The sequence below is a fragment of the Triturus cristatus genome, chromosome 7 (genome assembly GCF_964204655.1).
Source record: "Triturus cristatus chromosome 7, aTriCri1.1, whole genome shotgun sequence".
NCBI classification, from domain to species: domain Eukaryota; kingdom Metazoa; phylum Chordata; class Amphibia; order Caudata; family Salamandridae; genus Triturus; species Triturus cristatus.
The window spans coordinates 782,511,783-782,533,803 of NC_140590.1; the positions used below are offsets into that span (position 1 = coordinate 782,511,783).

The 22,021-nt window shown below is 47.2% G+C and overlaps 1 protein-coding gene across 3 annotated transcripts in view; it reads left to right on the plus strand.

The window, feature by feature from the left end:
- Window positions 1-22,021, plus strand: part of RNF145 (ring finger protein 145) — a 248,514-nt gene that overhangs the window by 40,631 nt on the left and 185,862 nt on the right. The gene's annotated exons all lie outside the window — the stretch shown is intronic.

A 22,021-nucleotide genomic window follows, 5' to 3' on the forward strand; every position in this document is an offset into this window, starting at 1 on the left:
CCTTTCCCTTGTCCAGCAGGGCTCTGCTCTTGGTACCTTAAAGGGCTATGTTTCTGTTATCTCAGCCTTTCTGCAGTTACCTGATCAGCCATCATGTTTCCAATCCCCTATTGTACACAGGTTCTTGAAAGGTTTTCAACTTCTATTTGGTCCCCCCCCCCCTTCATCATGCCTCAGTGGGACCATAATGTAATCCTAGTGTGCTCTCTTTTTGAGCCCTTGCACAACTGTCTTCTAAGGCTCCTTACCATCAATACCTCCTTCATAGTGGCAATAATATCTGCCTGGGGGGGGGGGGATCATTGAGCTTCAGGCTGTCATCCAGGCCTCCATATCTGAATATCTACCCATACAAACTGGTTCTTCGCACTAGAGCTTCCTTTCTGCCCAAAGTGGTTAATCCTTTTCATGTAGGCCAGTCCATAACCCTACCTACTTTTTATGCTCCGCCTCATCCTTCTAAAGGAGAAGAGAAACTCCACTGCCTGTACCCAAAAAGAGCTTTGCCGTTATACCTTGACCGCATGAGAGATCTGAGTGGACGACCAACTCTTCGTGGAATATGTCGGGGCAAAGTAGGAAAAAACTGCACATGAGCGTACCCAGCGGATTGTGCTCTGCATTAAAATCAGCTATGTATTGGCCAAGAAGTAACCCCCTGAGGGCTCACATGCTTATTCCACCAGATCCAAGGCTGTGACCCCTATGTTAGCATGCAGAGTCCCGGTCCTGGACGTCTGCCAAGCAGCAACATGGGCCTCTCTGCACACGTTCACAAAGTATTTATGCCTGGACAGTCAGGATATTCGGGACAGATGCTTTGCCTGCTTGCTCGTGCAGGATTTTTTTGTGGAAAAGTGTTACGCAGATATCCCACGCCCACCCCTTTGTTGGATTTTCGTTTTCTTCAAGTTTGTTCTCAAAACACCACATCATAACTTATTGTAACACAACTATTTGCTGGTTTTAACTTTTAACTAGTGTGTTATCTATTTTGTAGACTTTGTTTGTCCTGTTTATCTTCTTCCTTCTGTATGCTTTATTTTCTTGTTTATCATAAAATTCAACAAAAAGCATTCTTGAAATAGAAAACACAATTTTGTTGCTAGATAAAGTGGTTGGTCAGAGGCAAAAACTTAAAAACTGAAAGGTATTTATTTCCAGAGCTTTAGGCGTCGCGGAATCAAAGGATACCAAGGTAAAGGTTTATTTTAAAGCTACTCTTTTTTTAGGTCTGGCCTGGAGTTAGTTGTAGTTAATCATCTGACTCCTGTAATGATTTGATGGGGATTTAGCAACAGGACAGCTCTGCCTTACCATAGACTGTAGTAATCATAGACTAAAGTATTAAACGTTTAACCCAGTTACTTAAGTTCATAGAGAAAACGCTGGGTAATTAAACTGTTGATACTGTTTTCCGTAATTACTTTGAAATAGACTAAAAAAAATGGCCGACTTCTTTACTTGCCTCTTTCAGCAGGCTTGGTGATACCCTTGCATTTTCTGTTACTGAGAAGCTTGCTTTCAGTTGCTTCATGCTGGACATTTCCTGAGATGTGGCCGAAGACTGAATGATAGCTACTATGTTTGGGTACTACTTGTGTCACTCAACTCATGGCAAGTTCTGTTACACAGCCTTGATGCTTCTTCTAGGGTTTTAGGGCAATTTTGGTGGAGTTGGATTTTGCCTGTCTGCGGATTGAAGTACACTCTTCATAAGAATGCTTTGTCATTCTGCTCAGGAGTGCGTGTCCAAAAATAGGGTGCTACTAGTTCTAGACTGGTCTGGAATGGTTTGTCACAGAAGTGATGGTATCAGTCTTACTCGATAAGAGTCTTAATCGATCCTGTCCTTTGGTAAATGTCTGCGCAAGCAGTTTTAGGCCTTTTAACCAAATTACTTCTGAGGCCATTCAGAGCGCCCTGCAATCCCATCCCATCTTATTCTGTGGGACTCTTGAAAAGGATGTGCACTCCCTGGATCAATGGCTATCAATTAGAGCCCTAGAACTTGCCCCCCCTACCTCGAGAGTGACAAGAACGTCTCGTGCCTCTGCCCCCTGGTACACTGAAGCGCTTAGGCAAAGCAAAACCGCCTGCAAACATCTGGAAAGGATTTGGCGAGCAAACTATATGGCTCTTGATAAAGCGACCTACAAAACTGCCTTAAGAGATCACTACCAGAAAGTCCGAGAGGGCAAGAGACTCTTCTTTTCAACAAAAATTGATCAAGCCGGCAATAAAAGCAGAGAACTTTATAATATTGTTAGAAACTTTACCTCCCCCGCAGTGATCAGAAGCCCGTTTGTGCCATCGAGTAAATGGACCAACATGATGGCTTCTTTCTTTTATGATAAAATTAAAAGGATTCAGAATGCTTTTGAAATACAGCCCCCAGACCTCACTTCTGACTGAGATTTTTCCGGCACTGCTGTTAGTCCTGAATTCTCTCTTTTGCAGTTTCCTGCCATCTCTATGGTCCAATCACTCTCCATTATGAAGTCCTTGAAATCGGGCTCACCGGCCGACCCCTGCCCTGCCAGGGTGTTGTCGGCAATTGCTGAGGCTATTAATCCTATAGTCAATCGGATTTTAAACAAATCCCTGTGAGAAGGATTTATACCTCTGTGCTGGAAACATGCCAAAATTCTCCCTCTGCCAAAAAACCCACTGCGGATCCGGAGGAAGCCAGTAATTACCGTCCCATATCGTTACTTCCTTTTTTTGCAAAGGTGTTGGAGAAATACGTTAACTCCATTCTCACGGAGTACATTGAGACTAACCATCTTTTGCACCCTAGTCAGTCCGGCTTTAGGGCTAATTTCAGTACCGAAACAGCCCTTTTAGAAATATCTGAGAACATTAAAGCCACCCTCGACAGGGGAGGCAATGCGGTGCTGGTCATTTTGGACCTCTCCGCGGCCTTTGATACCGTGCCCCACGCCAGACTGGTGCAGAGGTTGGTTGAGGGGGTGTAGGCGGTACGGCACTGAGTTGGATCAGGTCCTTTCTCAGTAATCGTCTTCAAACCCTATGGTCCCCTCCGTTTGCAGCTGCTATTCCACCTTTGAATGTCGGGGTCCCGCAGGGCTCTATTTTGAGCCCTACTCTGTTCAAACTTTACATGACCCCTATTGCTTGCCTCGCTGAACAACATGGGGCAAAGATTGTATCGTATGCAGACGATACTCGGCTGCTTTTCACCTGCGCGAAGGGCGAAGAGTTTGATGGCCTTGGAATAAACTCCTGCCTCTCAGAAGTCTTCTCGTGGTTGAAGGAGAACCAAATGAAATGTAATCCTGACAAATCCGAGATCATCTTCTTTGGCCACCGCCCTTGTGAGACCTGGCTTAATTGGTGGCCGCAGGATCTGTCCCCCCCTGGGTCGTCAGTGACCGTGGTCAAGAATCTCGGAGTCAAGATGGATTCCTCGCTTTCTATGAAACCCCAGATTCTGTCAGTGGCAGGGACGTGTTTTGGGATGTTAAGAATGATGAGGAATTTCCTCCCTTTGCTTTCTGTCTCTCACAGAAGAATCATAGTCCAGGCTCTGGTCACCTCACGCCTGGACTATGCTAATTCTTTGTATTTGGGTCTCCCCAGCTATTTGATCTCTCGTTTGCAGGTGATTCAAAATGCGGCGGCCAGGGCCATCTTTTTGGTCCCCTCCATTACACGGACTTCTCCACTCTTGTCGTCCCTGCACTGGTTGCCGGTTCAGAAAAGAATTTATTTTAAAGCCTTGGTTCTTGTGTTTAAAGCCTTCAATCAGATTGGAGCTCCTTACTTAAGACATAGGTTTCCTCACTATATTCCTCAACGTACTCTGAGATCCTCGTCTCAGCTCCTGACCTCTGTGCCGAAAATTACTCTTGTGCGGGTCGGTGGTCGCTCTTTTCAGGCGACTGCATCCGGCCTATGGAACAACCTCCCCCTGCCTCTCCGCCAGGCTCAGGATCTGTTTGTGTTTAGAAAAATGTTGAAGACATGGCTATTCCAACTGTAATTGATTCTGGTAGCAGTGTATTGTCTGGCTTTTTGATTCATCTCCTTGTTGTTCGGATGTGGGTTCTTTATTCTTAGCGCGCGCTCTATAAATACCCGACATAACAGTGAATTTTTTTGTAACTAGTTCGTTTTGCTTGATTAGAATGTGAAATGTAATACATTTTCGCACACTGTGCTTATCTAGAAAACGTTTTAGTTAGATTTGTTGGCAGAATTTGCTCAACTAAAGTGTTAATGTGAATTGAAAATTCTGTAGTAAGTTCCTGAAGCTTCTTGGGAGTCGTGAGCACTATACTAAAAAGGTTTTACATATATACTGTGTCGTCCAGGCGGCTGTCTAATATTTCATACAGACTCTCCTAGATTTGATAGACATCTAAATTGTACGACTATGAGATGAAACCGTTTTCCCACTAATGCACATTCTAGTCCAGTGGAAAAGCCGATATTACAATAAATGTATTTTTGAATCCACAATTTGAAATTCAACTAGGGGAGAGGAGTTGGCCTAACGGCTAGGGCGGTCGACCTCGAATCTGGGGAACCGTGTCCGAGTCTTGGCAATGACTGAACATCCTGTGATTGTGGGCAAATCACTTAATCTCCCCATGCCTAACAAAAATGAATGTGTCCTCATGTAACGCAACTGGTGCTATGTAAAGCGCTCTGATACCCGATACTGGGTCAAGTTCGCGCTATATAAAACTTCGTTAAAAAAAAAAAAAAGAAAGAAATACTATGCCACAGTTCTTTACAGATGATATACTGAGGTGTCACTGTTCCTGAAACATCATGAAGGCAAAAGCACATACACTGATCGTACATTTTGCCTCATGCAAATCTCCGCACTTTGCTACAAAAAATGCCCAGTAATAAGCCCTTCTTCTGGATCAGTTTTGGATTGCCACTTAGTATACAGCATCTTGATGCATCGATGGTTAAAGATGCAAAACTCAACTGATTTAGAACTGGTTACTTTAGGTAAGCTGCTTGCGCAGGCAGTTATTCACACAGTGTAGAACAGAACTTCTTGATGTATAGATCACACTAACAGTTAAAGGGTTGCTAAAAATAAATGTGCTTCTTGTTTCCATGTGTAGAGTAAACATGTACATATTTTGGACCCTGAGGTGGACATACTAATTTGGTAACGGTTGTTTACCGCTCTCAAATATGTGCAAGTGCACTTTTTTATGCAGCAAAAGATTCACATTCAGGATATGCAAAAGCCAGGTTTGTAGTGCTGCGTTGCTTGGCTTTCCAAGCATACGTATTGAAGTACTATGCTTTCGCTTTTATGAGCTACAAAAAAGGAGTGGCAATGCTTTCCGACAATCAACAAGTCCCAACACTTACTTCAAAGTACATTTTTTTAATTGTTTTTATTTGCATTTGTAAAGTTACAAACTTCAACAAAACCAAACAGCAGTACATTGCTTGTCGACCACATAGTCGGTGGTGTGTAAGTGTCATCATCATAGGCACATCGTATATATGTTCAGACCAACAAACAATACATATTATTATACAAACGTTTTAGCTTTCATTTTGACTAGTATCAACTCGGTTCAATAGGTAGGACTGTTACCCAACATTGCGATACAGCAGAAGAGTTATAATTTCTTATTGTTTATATTGGGGATCATCGGTATCCACGGGTCCCAAATATCACGGGGCGAGCTCGTGATGGCATTAGCTCCTAAAAACTCCCTAGCTGAGTCTTACAGTGAGTGACTCTCAAGATCCATCCCTTCATTGTCGGCGGGAGGGCCGCCCTCCAATGTAGAGCCACCTGACGTTTGGCCATGAGTAAAAGCATGGCCGTTAATTTCCTCAGCTTCGGCGGGACATCAGTGATAGCACCCAGCAACGCCACTAGCGGCGTGTAGGGCAGCTCCTGGCCAATTATGTTGTGTATGTGGTGTAGTATGTGTAGCCAGAAGTTGGCTATGGGGCGACACTGCCACGCTATGTGTAAGAATATTGCCTGAGCGGCTCCACATCGCCAACAGCGATCGTCGGGCTGCAGACCCATGCGGTGCAGCTGCACCGGGGTCCGGTATAAAGGGTGGATGTACATGAAGTGGATCAGTCTAAGACGATAGTTAGGGGATGGCATTTCCAACTGACCACAGATAAGCTTCCACTGGTCGTCCGTGTCACTCACCCCTTCCTCCCAGGCCGCACGAGCCCCCGGGACAGTGAGTCGGTAATCACGTTGCATGATAGTGTAAATGCGAGTAATTAGCTTCCGGCCGTGTTACACCGCAAGAACATTCTCGAGTGCTGATAATGGGGGGAGGGGGGGGGGTAAATTTGCTTCTGCAGGCGGTGCGCAGTTGGTAATATAGCAACATGTTCACTGCCGATGGGTCTGCTGAGTCGCACATTTGCTGCAACGTTAGGAAGGTGTCGCCTGGAAAAAGGTCCTTGCCCACCCGCAGCCGGTGCGTCATCGCCCGTTCCCCGCGGTTCCTGAGTTGGGGGGGGATCTGTGGGTTGTTGGCCAATTGCATAGAAGGAGCGTAAAGCACATCCAATTACGCTCGTTTGCGCAGCCCCGCCCATGCCCATCGCATCATTTCAACAGTTTCCACTTCATTGCGTGGTCGCTTGTATGGCTGATATATAGCAGTGGCAAGCGGAAGCGGCGCTGCTCTGTCTAATTCAATGGCCACATGCGGCTGAAAGGGCGTGGGGTGTGCCCAGTGATGTAGGAACTGTGCCTGCGCGCTGTAAGCGTAGAGAGCAAAGTCTGGTGCTGCAAGCCCACCCTGAGCCTCTGGTAAGGTGAGTACCTCCCAGGATATCCTAGGTTGTCACCCCGCCCACACCAGTTCGATCATGAGGGATCTCAGTGTTTTAAAAAAAATGCGAGGTGAGAGGGATAGGGACATTTACAAATAAGTACAGTAGTTTGGGCAGGATTATCATTTTGGCCACCGCTATCTGTCCAATTAAGGATAACTGGAGCGTCTTCCAACGGCGCACCCTCTCCACTATTCAGTCCACCGCCCTACTGTAGTTTGCCATCCAGAGTTTGTTTATGTCGTTGCTTATCCATATCCCCAAAAACCGTGTTGGCTTTGTCGCCCAGTCAATAGGGTAGTCCGTTTCAAAGGGCTGGGTCCCAGGCGTCGGGGGATTAATAACTGATTTGTTCCAATTTATCCGTACCCCAGAGTGTTCCCCATAGCGCACCAATTCCCTTGTCATAGGTGCCAGATTCTCTTTGGGGTCTACCATATAATATATAAGGTAATGTCGTCCGCAAAGAGTGACACAGTGAGACCTTTGGTGGTAAACCCAATACTGCGGTGTGTGTAATATTGTCTAATTTGGGCTGCAAGCGGTTCAGTAGCTATGGCAAAGAGTAGCTGCGACAAGGGGCAGCCCTCTCTAGTGCCTCTCGAGATTGCGATGGGTTCTGAAATCAAGCCATTTACCTTGAGATAGGCCGTGGGCAAAGTATAGAGCAGTTTTATACTGTTCGATAAAGAAAGACTGGGCTAAGGCCTATTCGCTGGAGCAGTGGGAACAGGAACCCCCATTCCAAGAAATTGAACGCCTTCGTGGCGTCCAGGAGCGCCGCTATCGACGGGACATGTGGTGCGAGGTAATGTATTAAAGCAAACAGCGTCCGGAGGTTGTGAGATGTGACCCTCCCCGGAACGAAACCGGAATGGTCCGGGCGTATAATCAGGGGAAGCAGTGGCTGGAGTTGGACGGCCAAGAGTTTAGCAAATATTTGTGCATCCAAGTTCATCAGGGAGAGTGGGCAGTACGAGTCACAGTTTGAGGAGTCCTTGTCAGGTTTTAAGACCGTTATAATAATGGGCTCGCGCATTGAGGCAGGCAAGCTGCCGGACACCATGGCCTCCTGATAAACGGCCATGAGCCGTGGTGCCAATAGCTCTGCATATTCTTTATAAAATTTGGCCGTCAAGCTGTCCGCTCCGGGGGCCTTGTCCGCGGGTAGGCCACCTAGGACCTGTTTGATATCTTCCACCGTAAAGGGGACCTCTAAGTACTTGCGGTGTGCTCTACTTGACCATATTCACTCGATGGAGTCAAAGTATTCCCGCAGGATAGTGTCAGGGGGGCTAGAGCTGGAAGTATAGAGTTGCGCATAGAAGCCTCTCATAGTTGCCAGAATGTCTGGTGAAGAGCGCGCTACCGCTCCATCTGCGGCGGCCAGTTCGGTAAGAAATGGGGACCCTCTGGGTGTCCGCACTAGGTTGGCGAGCATCTTGCCCGGCCTGTCACCCTCCCCGTACCGACACGCTATTGCGTGTTTATGTAGAAATTTGGTCTTGCGCTCTGCCTCCGCCTGATACGCCTTTAGTTTAGTGCGTATATTAGCCAGAAGCTAGGGGGATGGTGCCGCACAAAACTGTGTCTCTAGATCGTGGAGTTCCCTTTCTAGTCTGCTCAGGCAACCCTGAATGCCGCAGAGCACCCCAGATTGGCCAGCGATACAGTGCCCCCGTATCACCACCTTGAACGCCTCCCACAGTGCACCCTCCGTGGTCACTGTTCCAGTGTTGTGCTCAAAGTACTCCCTAATGTGCGTTCTGATACTTTCACAGAAGGCCACGTCTAGTAGTGCGCTAGGGGGCAGGCGGCACATGAACGGCTGCTGATATGGCTTCGGGACCGAAAGCGACAGAGCCACCGGGGCATGGTCAGATAGAGTCCGTGCGTGGTGGGTGACATCTTGAACACAGACGTGTAAGTCCCTAGTCAGTAGCCAGAAATCAATTCTGGACCATGTCTGGTGATATTGTGTAATGCATGTCCCCTCACGGGCCATGGGGTGTAACGCTCGTCATGTATCGACCAGACAGTGGTCCAATATTACACTGTTCAGGGCTGCTGCCGCCTGAGGGTGATGATCGCGGGCCCCCCCCTCCCTGTCCATGGTCAGTGTCAGCACTATATTGAAATCCCCACCCCATTGTATTGCAGCGTCTCCCATCGATTGGACCCTGTGCCAAGTTTGTAAGAAGAATGTTGGGTCGTCTACGTTCGGACCGTATGTGTTAACCACAATAAGTGGCTGGTGAAATAATATCCCCTTTAGAATGAGATACCGACCTTCTGGGTCACATACCGTTTGTTGTGTTCGCCAGGGTACTCCTCAGCGTATTAAAATTGCTACCCCACGAGAGTAGTTAGAGTAGTTAGCTGTATGTATCTTGCTCCATCTATTGGTGGTTAACCGAGATCGAGCTGCTTCCCTGAGGTGGGTCTCCTGTTTGAGACAGATATCTACCCCATGTCTGGCCAAGTAGGATTGTATCAGCCGAGCCTTTCGGTGGTCGTTTAGACCCTGCATGTTCCAGGTTAGGCAGGAGAGTTTAGACAGTTAAAAGGCTTTGCTGAGCGGTGTGGTGTGCGTGTGTGCGGTCCCCGTCCTGGTGCCTCCCAGTACTCCGACCAGGTGCCTCTGTTTCAGACATGGATGTATCGTTGTGTGCGAGTCTCTGTTGCGGACAGTGTGCTGTGCCCTTCATTAGATGACAAATTAGTCTTGGGTCTGAGTCGTACTGCAACAAACAACACACGATAACTTCTCTTCCAACCCGCCCCCCCCACCCACACCAACCCCCCAATCAGGTTGTGCATCCCTTATGGAACAACTCACTACTTATGAAAGCCCTCGAAGTGCGGGGCAACAGGGAATCATCCCATAGGGGCGTGGGGTTGCCAGCATACTGCCCTTTTACTTAAGAACATGGTGGCGGAGCATATTTAGTTAATTCTAGCACAAGGATTCATGATCTGATCAGTCATTAAGTTCCAAAGGCACTGAACAAAGTGGGGCGTAAACTAGCATATATGTGGTTACAGGTATCGCAACAGGCTCACACCATGGGTGTATACCCCGCCCCCAAACATCAGTCATTGTCACTTAGCTGGTTGCTGGAGGAGGGCGAGGACAACCAATCCCGACTGCGTTGTTTCTTGGCGTTTTGCTTGGCGTACTTCAGGGCAGCGCTTGCTTCGGTGAATATCAGGAGTTTACCCCCCCGTGTGCACTCTGAGCTTTGCTAGGTACAGCATTGCGTATTTTGTGCCCGCCTGCTGGAGAGGTTTCTTGGCGGGAATAAATTCCCTGCGTGCAGTTTGGACGATCTGGGTAGAGCGCAATTCTATTCCCTTGGTATTGGATTTCACCTTTGTCCCTGGCCACCTGCAAGATGGTATCCCTGGCTCTATAGTTTAGCAATCGAACCAAGATTGGCCACGGTGCCGAGGTCCCAGAGTGCGGTGGGCTCGTTCCACAAGAAACATTGAATATAGTTCCTTAATGCACATGTCTTTCAGCAGTTCCTCTACGCTCCATGCTAGTGATGTTCGTGGACTCTGGAACGCCCCTTATGCTACGTTATTCCATTTAGACCTCGCTCCTAGGTCTTCGTTGTGCGCCTTGATGACCTCTAGCACCTTATCCCTTCGTAGCAGGCGTCCTTGTGTCTCCTCCTGGCGGTACTCTGAGTCCGATACCCTGGTTTCCAACGTGTCAAGTCGGGTTTCATGTTTGTCCACTTTTTAGGATACCTGGTCCATTCTCTTCACCAGAGAGTCCAGTTTAGTAACTATTGCTCGCAGGCTGGCCCTCCCCTCCCGCATCATGGCTGATGTCGTCCTCTTGTTCCGTATCTAACTGCGTTTCGGGCACCATCGGCATTGGTGTGGATACGGGGTCCTGTAGACGCGTGGTTCGCTTCTCAAAGGAGATCTTGGCCTGCCTGTTGTCCACTTTCCCCATGGTGGTTCTCCAGCGGCGTCGTGTCACGCCAGTGCGCAGGGAAAACAAGTCCAATCCTCTGAGGCCACCGCCAGGGGACACAGGGGAGGACGCCAAGATGGTTTGTTACACGGGAGCCAACTCTGCTGATGTTGATCTCACCTCTGCCCTCGAGGAGGCAGCCCCTGGCATGATCCGGCGTGTATCCGCCTCTCTGCAGCTCCAGTGGAGGCCAATCCCACAAGGTCTCTGTGCTCGGGTTGAGCGGTGCCTCCATGCGGGCCAGACCTGGTGTTTATGTACAGATCTGCGATCAGAGGCGGCGCCTTCGCCTCTCCCTCTCATAAACGCCCGAGAGGATGTCCGTGACCACTTCTGTCTGGTAGGCGGGGTTACCAACTGCGATGCGTAGCGCCCACAATCCTTGTTCTGCAGCGGGGTGCGCGTCATGTTGGTCGCGCAGTGTCTACAAGGCTCCTCAGCCTACAATGTGCACACGCCTGCTTGCGCAGAGGATGGTGTTTGGTATCGGCTATGCCGAAGGTGTTCTCACATTGGCAGGGCTCTCTATTTTGGGAAAAACTCAACAATGCAGGGAGGCACCAGTGATCTCGCCGTACAAGTGCCTGCCCGCCCCCCGCAGGACAGCGCGATTGAGTCTCTGCTGCGCAAAGTGTCCTCGTGGCTGCAGGAGTGCTGAGTCCCAGCAGGAGGAAGAGGGGGAAGGCCGCGTCCCGGCTCCCAATCAGGACCAGCAGACGACTCGCTCCCTGAGGTCGGCGGGCCATGCCCGGCTCTATCAGGCCGGTTTCTCTTTCCCTCGAATACGGGCCACAGCTCTCCCGGTAGGCCCAGCCAGAGGGATCGGCAGAATGTGGGTCCTGACGCGGTTCCGTCTACGCACGGCGCCACAGCAGCGCCGCTACAGGTGGGGAGCAGTCCGTCCCCAGCAAGGGGCCTCGCCAGAGGAGTCCTTCTCGCGCGAGTTGTCCTACGCCACTCCCCAGCCCCACTACTCAGAGACTGTCGCAGTAGGAAGGCCGCCACTCGTCCTCCAGGCAGGCCGCGTTGTTCATTCCCTGGGCCCCGGGTACCTCCATCTCGCCAAGGCAGCACCCCGCACACTCCCGGAGCTCCACTGCCCGGGGGGGGGGGGGAGGGGAGGAGGTTAGCCAATGTCGGAAGCCCCACCACGGCACCCAGCAAGATCGCCCAGTCTGTTGCGCTCTCCGCAGCTCGCTGCCCCTTACAGGCCACAGCTTCGCCACGCCGGCCCTGCGTTTATCGGTGCAACAGCGCGGTCCAGAACTTGGCAATTTACACAGCAGGGGTCCCTCCTCGAGATGCCTGGGCATGTGCCCTTGGATCAGCTGCCAGATAGCAGAATTTGTCGGATGATGTGCTCGGCCGGCAGAGCCACACCACTAAGCGGCCATCTTGCTGCTCGGTTCGGTCACGCCCCCTACTTCAAACTACTTCGGGTAGTACAAGTCCTTTGATGTGCTAGCAAGGGGTTCTGTATGGATGCATCACCAGTTTAATGTCTACTTGTGATTTAGGAGTAGAAATTAAAAAAATATACACCAGTGCCCATGCCATACAAGAATGCTGGGCTTGGGAGGTTGCACAACACAAACACAAATTCTTATATACATGTGGTGTGCCCTAGCTTTTCCCCTGTGCTAGTTTGGTACTGTGTGTTGCTTCTGCAAGGAAAATAGACCCTTCAGCATGGGGACCTTGGAGGGGTAGGGAAAAGAGTTGAAAAGTTGCATTTTTGTTGGAGCACCTGGCCCTTTATAGGTCGAGTCTAGCGCATGCGCTGCAAGGCTTCTTGTGTCTGCTCTGTGTGGGTCTGACTCCTCCCACGCATTGGATTGGCTTTTGCGTGTGTATTTTTACAATCAAAGCCTAGAAATCACTAAAGGTGGGTGCCTGTCCCACCTCTTCTGAAATGTTCACTCCCACAGCATTTTTCCACGGGAGTGAGCAGCGGCACGCAGGGTGGCAGCTGCAGTGCCGCCTTGTCTCCAGTTACATTACATAGAGTACATGCTTTACATATTTATATAATGAAGCAGTATGCTCAACACTCGTATAATATTTGCATTACATATCAAAACGGCATGAAGTACTAACTGTTTTGAAGCATTTAATGGGCCACACCATCATGACCATTTACAATGATGTTTATAGAGTGACGCATGATATGGGTTTCTTCACATCAAAATTTTATATCAAGCAGTGACGCAGCCATTTAAAAAAAAAAAAAAAAAGTAATTGCAGTCCACGTTCCGAAGTGTTGGAGACCATTGTTTTCAGCACATCGCAAGAGGCAACATTGTGAACTATTATTTATTTTTACATCGCATTTGATTGTCAACCATATTGAATACAAAATGTGGGTGATGTCTGGCGTTCTAGTAACTAATCCAGTTAGGCGCAGGGGGCAGTAACACCAATCAAATGTGGGTGAGTTGACAGTGGTGCTACATAATAACTTTGTTTTTGCATTTCTAGACGATTTAAATAAGAGTTATTGCTTAGTATAGCTGTACTTAATTTATCACCCTTGAAGGATGATATGCCTTGCTGACCCTGCCAGGATCTGAACTCGTGATCGGCAGTGAGGTGCTAACTAGTTTGTTCTGATTTCATTTAAAGGGTTTTTATTCTTCAGTGTTGTTTCTTTTTCTCCTCTTTCTTATTCCAAATGGTCGCTTTCCCGTCCCTCTGTCTCACTAACCTCTTATCTCAATCTTTCTATATTTGCTTTATTTCGTCCAAATTATTTGAATCTTTCCTTCGTCCTCCCGTCTTTTCTATGTTTTCTATTCCCTTGTAAATATTTTTCACCTACCCTCTTTCTCTGTCACTGCCTTTCTGGCGCCTTTGTATTTCTCCCTTTGAATATTTTTTCCTCTGAATATTTTTTCCTCTAAATTTCTTTCCTTCTGTTTTTCTCAGTTTTCTTCGTCGTTCTTAGTATGTTATCCTCTGCTCTGCCTATTGACTTTTCTCTTCCCCTTTTCCATACCCTCTTCCAGTATATATAGTTTGTCTTTCTTTTTCTTGTCAGAATTTTTTTTTGGGTTTCTCCCTCTCTCGCTCTCACACTCTTTCCTCATCCCTATATTTCTAAGACCTTTTTCGACATTTTCTACCCATTTTCTTCCCATTTGTTTTAATTCATTCAACTCCCCATTTCCCCCTGACACCTTCACTATTTTGGTTTCATTTTGTCGTCTTTATTCTAAAATGTATTCCATGTTTTGAACCACGAATTCCCTTCAGTTTTTCTTCCTCAATTTTGTTTCTCTCTTGTTGTTTTGGCTTGACAGTGCAGCTGCCTGTGTACCTATTGTTACAAATTCGTTGTATTGTACGTAAACAGGGTTTTGGCAGCACACAAGGTATAATAGCATCGCATCGCTCAACTCATGCAATTGGCAGTTTGCTAAATAATTCCTCTCCTTTTGGTATGCTAAATTATTCCTCTCCTTTTGGTATGCTTGCTTTGCAATGCATGAGTGGGTAGCATTTGCAGTGCAATAGGTCTCGCATTTGCGAATGTTTGAGCTATTGGCATTGTAAATGACAATGCTTTTTAGGTCTCGCCTGAGCCAGCGCATGCGCTTCTCGGCGAGACATTTAGTGTGTGGGCTTTTAAAAGTCCAACCACACACTTTTGGCTGGCATAGAGCGTGCGGTTACGTGCACAATGACGAGCAGAGGCGCTATCTGGCTTTCCTCTCTCGTCATGGTGCGCGCACATCGCACACCACTCGCCAGCCTGCTTTTGCCGTCGCGCGCGCACCTCAATTAACTTTCGCGCATGCTCCTCCCCCACCCTTTCAGGATAAGCACTGACTATGTAAATGAGTTCTCTTCAGAGCCGTTATATATGTTTTGTTAACCTGTAGGTGCCAGCGCTGCTTGGGAGTTCTCTATGAAGTGGGAGAGGGTGTCTTGGAAGGAAAGGAATTGTACAGCATGTGGAAGTTGTCTGATAAGCTTTTTAAAGCTGATGCTGGGTTATTGGATCTGTGAAGCCCCACATGTGCCGCTGGCAGCCGGCTTTACGGCGCTTACTCGACAAAAACAATGCCTTCCAATAATACAGTACAGAGAAAAACCTATTTGTCAGAGAATGTCAAAATATAAATCTATTTGGCTTTGTTAAAAAAAAAATCCAGATATGAGACAAGTTAAAAAAAAAAATAAGAAAAAATAATGTGTTGGTGTTGCGGAATTAATTTGGGAATGGTTTTCATAATTCATGACCAGAGTGTGGTAAGTTATGCACAGTCCCTCCGCACCTTGCCATTTGAGTGTTTCGGTGGCTGACCGAGCGGATTGTTTAATGGGTAAAATTCGGGCAGGTTGCTTTTTAGGTCCGGCTGAGTTTGGTTGAGGGTTGAGCTCTCTGTTGCTTAATGCCTTTTGCCAATGAAAAGGATTGGGTGTGCCGGTTCTATTTCTGTCGAATTTTGTCTATCTCTTTGCTGCACCACTCCTTGGAATTCAATGCATTCCTTAACCAAAAAATGTTATTTCATGTACATGCTTCTTAGGAGAGAGAGCATGATGCGAGAACCCAGCAGACTGCAGCTCGGTTTAAAGGGATGTTATAAATAACAGTTGCAGACAGCAGCTGCGGCGGACTGTGCGTCTTGCACTATTTAATTATAGCTTGTACACTGTTTGTGGGTGTATTTACTCCACACGAACAACTGTGGACACTGTGGCACACACAATGCAGGTCTTGTGTAGTGTTCCCATGTATTTCCCTGGTGCACTATAGACTGTTTCCTCTTGCCCTGTAATCATGGGACACTTTAAAAAAGTATTGCCATCTGTGGCAGTCCAGAAACTCTCCTCTCAGACATAAATAAATTACTTTGTATGTTTTTTTAAATTAGATTATAGAATCACTTTTGTATGTTGTGAGTGTCTAACTTGCACAATTATAATAACCTCATATGAACAATACCGTTCATGCCATAAACGCAGTTACTTTTCACTTAACCTTGGTCCTTCCCTACTTTCTATGTTCATAAGTATTGTAGGAACTATAAGTTCTGTGAAGTTGGTACCTCTGTACCCTCACTGCATCACGAGTGGTCGTCAAGCACCTTGGGCCCACGTTTGTGGCTTCTTCGCATGCAGGCAGCTCGTCGGATATCTGTGCAACGGGTTGTCTAAGTTGATGCAAGGCCCTGAGCCCATTGGAGTTGTGAGCAACACCAGAAGCCAATGATGGAGATGGTGGAACGGGCTGACGTCGCAGGCCTGGTGTCACGTGCTGGTCTTTATCCCTCCACATCCTATCCAGGGCAGCCATGTTTATCAATGACTTCAAATCAGGATGGCGGCAGATGCTTGCCACAGGGTTGGCTCTGCGTACTCCTCATCCCTTTCTGAGCTTTTAGTTGGAAATAACAAAGGAAAACAACATATGTTTGACAGTGTTCATAGCGCCGTGCCTTGCACTTCTGCCTTGAAACAAGCATGAAGGATGTTGTGATGAGGGACGCCAGGGGTGTCTGTGATTGTTGAAATGCTCCTTCCTGCTGCACCTTGGTGTTTCTGGGGGGAGACTGGGTACTAGATGTGGTCATTCATTCTTACCCGTCATTGAGGGCACTGGAAAGAACTGACCTCTCGTGCACTGCTGGGGCGTTGGGGAACTGGTACATGTTGCTGTACTGCACCGGCCAGACCACAACTGCTTTGTCATTTCCTTGTGCATGGGGCTGTCTCCATGCTATGGGTTATGGATTTTCCTTAATTTCACCACACGTGCCCCATAGGGAGGGGTTCATGTTAGAAATCAGTGGCGGCTGGCATCTACAGGGGGAGGGGGTGGGCGCGTGAACAATATATAATATATTTAAAAATATATATATGGTGAGACATTTAGTGTGTGGGCTTTTAAAAGTCCGACCACACGCTTTTGGCTGGCATAGAGCGTGCGGTTACGCGCACAATGACGAGCAGATGCGCCATCTGGCTTTCCTCTCGTCATGGTGCGCGCACATCGCACACCACTCGCCAGCCTGCTTTTGCCGTCGCGCACACACCTCAATTAACTTTCGCACATGCTCCTCCCCCACCCTTTCATCTCACTTCTCCTCCCACCAGTCCATGTCCGCCGTTGGGGACAGGAGGACGACGGTAGGCGCGGGGCGCCACACTTTATATTGTTAGGGTATTCCCAGGAAGCGTGTTATGCGTGTCTACATTAGTTACAGTGCATTTTTTTTTTCTTTAGATTACCTCGCCTCGAGTTTGGAATGCTGTTTGCTGGCTTTCAGATGCAGACCCCTCCCATGGCTTGTTGCGGCTGCGCCTCCCTTTAATCACTTTTTTTAAATGCAGCATACGCGCAACAAGAGGCTCTTAACAAAAGGTTGTTTTTCCACCCGTTTTGTTGAAGGATGTACTATTTGACACAGTGGCACATTGGTCTGTGTAAGGGCTCTGATACCGTGCAGCACTCTTATTAACAGAACTTTGTGCGAGACTGGCCCTGTGAAACCTATCGATTCCAAAGGGGATGATGGACGGAGCTTTTGAGCAAATCAAACACTCACCCCCAGTCAGCTGATCTGGGTTTAATCCATCATCATTCTTTAGCTCACTCCACCACCCCAGTTCAGACATGGCCATATGCAAATCAGTCTGACCCTGTGCCTCATGGAAACAGTCCAGCCCGAACTGCCAAGCCATGTCTTCCCAGGACCGGAAACAAGCATCCTGGGACCGGTTTCGGGTTCATAACCCTCATCAGCCAGGCTATCTTGAATCCAGTGGCAAAGTGAGCAAGGGACCCACGTCTGGGCATACCCTGCCAACTGTGAAACCTATGCCTGCAGCTGTCCGGTTTGGATTCCTGTTTCTTTTTGCCACCTCTTCCCTCTGCTTTTAATTGAATTTGGTACCTTCTGTGTTTCCTCTAGAACGCCTTATGCTAATTGAGTGACAGCAGTACTACCTACACAGTGTTTGGCGGCTGACTGAATTTCACCCTGGCAGGAAGGTCGGGAAAGTATGCGTGGAGAGCTCTGAGGAGAGGGCATGACTCCACACTAGGCACGCCTCTCAGCAGCTTTTGGTGTGTATGTACATGTTAATTTATTTTTATATCGCTACACGGCTAACTGGTCTGTTAAGAGCATGCTCATTTTCGATCGATGTGCAGGCTCACTTTAATACTATGGCGGAATTGCTTGTGGTTATTTTCTGTAAGTCGTGTTCTAGCCCGCAGTGCATATCTCCTAAAACCCAACTTACAGAAAATAACAAGGAATTCCGCCATAGTAATAATTCAAAACGGGTGTTACTTCGCTTTCCCCCTATCCGCTTTGTTTTGTCTTTCCTCCTTTTTGCTTCACATAAGCCTGCTTGCCCATGGTGTGTGGGTAGCATTTTGGAAACGGTAGGTTTAACTCTTGAATGGTTAGGTTGTTTCTGCATCCTCTATAAGTACGTACATTCCGTGAGGTATGGGTGAACATTAGTTACCCTTGCTTGCCCCTATCTTGTGTCACACCTCTACAGCTGTTGACTTGACTGCCTCTTCCTGTCAGGAGTGACACAAGGAGAAAAACAAACATCGCACCTTCCAACATTCAATATCGCCAACTATAAATGTGTTTTTTGTGTAATGTAACTGGTGCTCATGTAAAGCGCTTCAATACCTTCCAGACGAGTTCACGCTATAAAAGTGCAAAAAACAAAAACCCGACCTCCTTCATGTTGCTTCTGTCCCCGCCGTTGTTTTCTAATGTAAACGGTGCAATAACTTCTTCCACTTTTGCAGGTCTGAGGATTTTGGGTCCTAATTGTAGAGAAACCGTTTCAGAGGTAGTTGCAAAGGTGTACTCAAAATAGGACTGCACGTCATGCAGCTTTAGAAAGTGTCTCTGGTAATTGCTAGATACAAACCAGGCAAAAAAGTGTGGCCCTTTTATCTGTCATTGGTCGTCCCACACACTGTCGCTGCTTCAACTCCTCCCCCACCCTTTCATCTCACTTCTCCTCCCACCAGTCCATGTCCGCCGTTGGGGAAAGGAGGAGGACGGTAGACGCGGTTTGGTGCGCGAAGGGAGACAAACAGTGTGCGCGCACGGACAGGCGATGTGCACGCGCATGGCGTCTCCTCTGCCTCACACGCTCCCACCGCGCGCTCACACGCTCCCACCGCGCTCTTGTATAAAAAAGCTGTTGGAGGTTTGTTGCTGCTATGTTTTTTTTTTTTGCGGCATGTATATTTTCTAACATGACGCCTTACAGTAGCTGAGGTATTCTGGAGGGGAAGTAAAAATATGAAGACATAGCCAGGGACAGTATAAGGTTCCAAATCATGTTAAAAGGAGCATTTGCTAAGGTTTGGAATAAAGATGCAGAGATGTACGATAGTGGGAGAGGTGGCTAGTTTCAGATACGCCCACTAGCAATTGAATTGTCTCTAGGCAAATCCCTAGGAAAGAATCCGGAATAAAAGAGAAAGCATGGGGACGATGAGCAATACCAGGCCTAATCAGTATCCTACGGTAGCATTTGATACCTCTGGCCACACAATTTCCGCAGACGCTTTGTCTCCTCAATTCACAAAAAATCTGCCTATCTGATTTCAAGACGGAATAAGGTTTGGTACGGATAAACTTCCAGGAGCATGGCTTATTTTCATAGGTGCTTTGAGCTTACGAGGGGAGCGACTGCTCAACTTTCTCCAGGGTGCTACAGGTCAAGTTCAGTTGCTCTTCCAGCCCTGGCTTAAATTGACAGAGGTCTGTGCTCGCCCGAGGACCTATTCCTGCTAGGCTGCAGTGGTCTAGTCCTTTAAAGGGCAGTGCTGACCATTCACTCCACAAAATAAACTTGTGTGATATTGCCTAATCTTTAGTAGTTTTTTTTTTTTTTTTTTTTTTTACATCAGTTGTGTTTACAACTTTGCACTGAATGTCTGTGTTATCAGGATGACTAATGCACATGTTCTTTTTATGGATATGGGGTGTGTTGTGCTGTCATTAAATAGCACCAGTTTGAATATGTGTTCTGCAGACCTATTTTTTGGCAGTTATGCCATGCACTAACTTTAAGGTACTGTTTTAGGTCGGCACAGGTTGTTTTAAAATTGGAAAGCCTTGTTTTGGTGGTTGTGGGATTTCTAATGATTAAAACGGTCTGTTTTATTGGCCATGGGTTGTGTTATGTAATATACACAGGGCAGGTGCCTCTTTTATGATCCTGTTCAGTAATTGGTAGGCATTGTTTCAATGGTCGTGGGTTGTTTTCTACCGTTGCTTCTGTGTGGATAATTGCATGATTTATAATTTCGCTTATGCTGTTATGTTTCTTCCAATAAGAAGACTCTCACTGAGTGATGAGAACCTCTACAGTTCAGTGCAGCTACCTAGCAAAGAGAATGCTAGGTAATGTAGAGTGGGTGTGAGCCCTAGTAGTGTGCCATGCAAAGTAAAATGCCACTGTGTGCATTGAGATGTTGTGCCAGATGTTTTTCTTTGGGGGGCCGTCCTGACTAGATCCATTGGATTTACAATTTGGGTTGAAACCTCAACCTAGAGATTGTCCTTTATAGAATTAATTCGATACATGGACTAATGGATGATGTTTGGGTTGAACTTCAAACTTTGTGTAAACCGAAGACATCCAGCTTTTGTACACGTTTCGTATTATATTGTTCCCATTGCTTATAAGCACTGCACTTCTGTAAAATATGGCATTAACCAAAGGGATACAAAAGTGTTTTGTTCAATGTAGAAAGGCCTCTCAATTTTTGATTCAAAGAGTGTGTTAGTTACAGACCTACCCAATGGGACACACGTACTAAAACAAGAGCCATGGAACCTTTTGATCTAATTTTGCTTGCTATACCCTGGTTCCGCTCTGGACCTAGTGTGTTGGTCCTGTGATTTACTACCATTTTTTGGTACCCCAAGCAGGACATGTATTCGACCTACTATTTCGGAACAACTTTGAATTTCATTACTCACTATCTTGTCATTTAATCATGCAAGATACTATTGATTTAGATGTTAAGGTCTCAGAAACGGGGGGAGGGGGACGGGGGTAAGGTGGGGGAATGGCACTCACAAAAGGTCAAAACCAACCTTTAATGAGGCTCAAAATCCTTAGGATGAAACTGGGTAGAGAAAGACAGCATCAGAGGTAGATGTAGGCAGATAGTGGGAAGGATGAGAATGAGAAATAGGTGACCTAAAGAGACAAATCCCTTTCTTAGGAGTGCCCACGTTCTAACACATCTTTGGCACCTGGTGCTCCTCAACCTGATAGTCCTTTTGGAGGTAAGCTACATGGGAATACATGCTTGTTGCATGCGAGTCTCTGGAGGAAAGGGGTAGGAACAGAAGGACACCTATGACCCTGTGACTTACAGTCGGGGAATAATAAATTAAAGACACTAATTTGAATTCATAACTGTCCCTTCGTGGTATTTTTCAATAAGGTGCCGAGCAGTCTGTGTAGTCTAGTGTGAGTTTTTGTGTTTACACGTTGGCGGTGTAAAAAGTGGTGTGGGGTTGAGTCAATTATTTTTGGGATATTTCTTGTATTTGCATTTTTTTACATGGTTTTATTCAATAACTGTTTCTTTTGTCTCAGTTGTTTCTGGTCAAAGGGAGCTGCTAGAATTTTACTTTTAACTTGCTTGGCTGGAATATCTTTTGTATTGATTTTTATTGATCCTGCGGTAGGGAATCCTGCCTCTCAAAGCTGGTAAGAGGTCAACCGGCCAGTCTAGCAGTGACGCGTATACAGCAAGGGTGCTGGGGAGATTGAACTCCATTGAGGCGGAGTTGTTGTTGCTGCTCCTCTCCGTCTGGATTGGAAGTGTGGGTGGCAAATTGAAGGCTGCCCCAGGTAATATGGAGGAGGACCCTAGAAAACCTAAGGTCACTCCCAAAGCTGCATTCCCTCTTCTGCCCAAGCGGGCTAAGAATGTTGGGTCTGGTAAAGGGACTGAGGCTTAAATATTCCCAGTAATTGCACTGTATTGATTGTACAAACAACATTCAAACTGGCAGGCTCGCCTAGCACATCACCCCTCACGTGGTGGTGACTCTCTGTGGTTGCTCTTGTTGTTGTCCCCCCCCAGTCAGTAGTGCAATGGCGGGCAAAGAGGTGACACGATCCAGCAGCAGAATGTGGCTGGCTGAGCTGTGAAGGAGGCCGCAAGGATCCTGTCCTGACCGTTTAAAGGTGGCCAGGCAT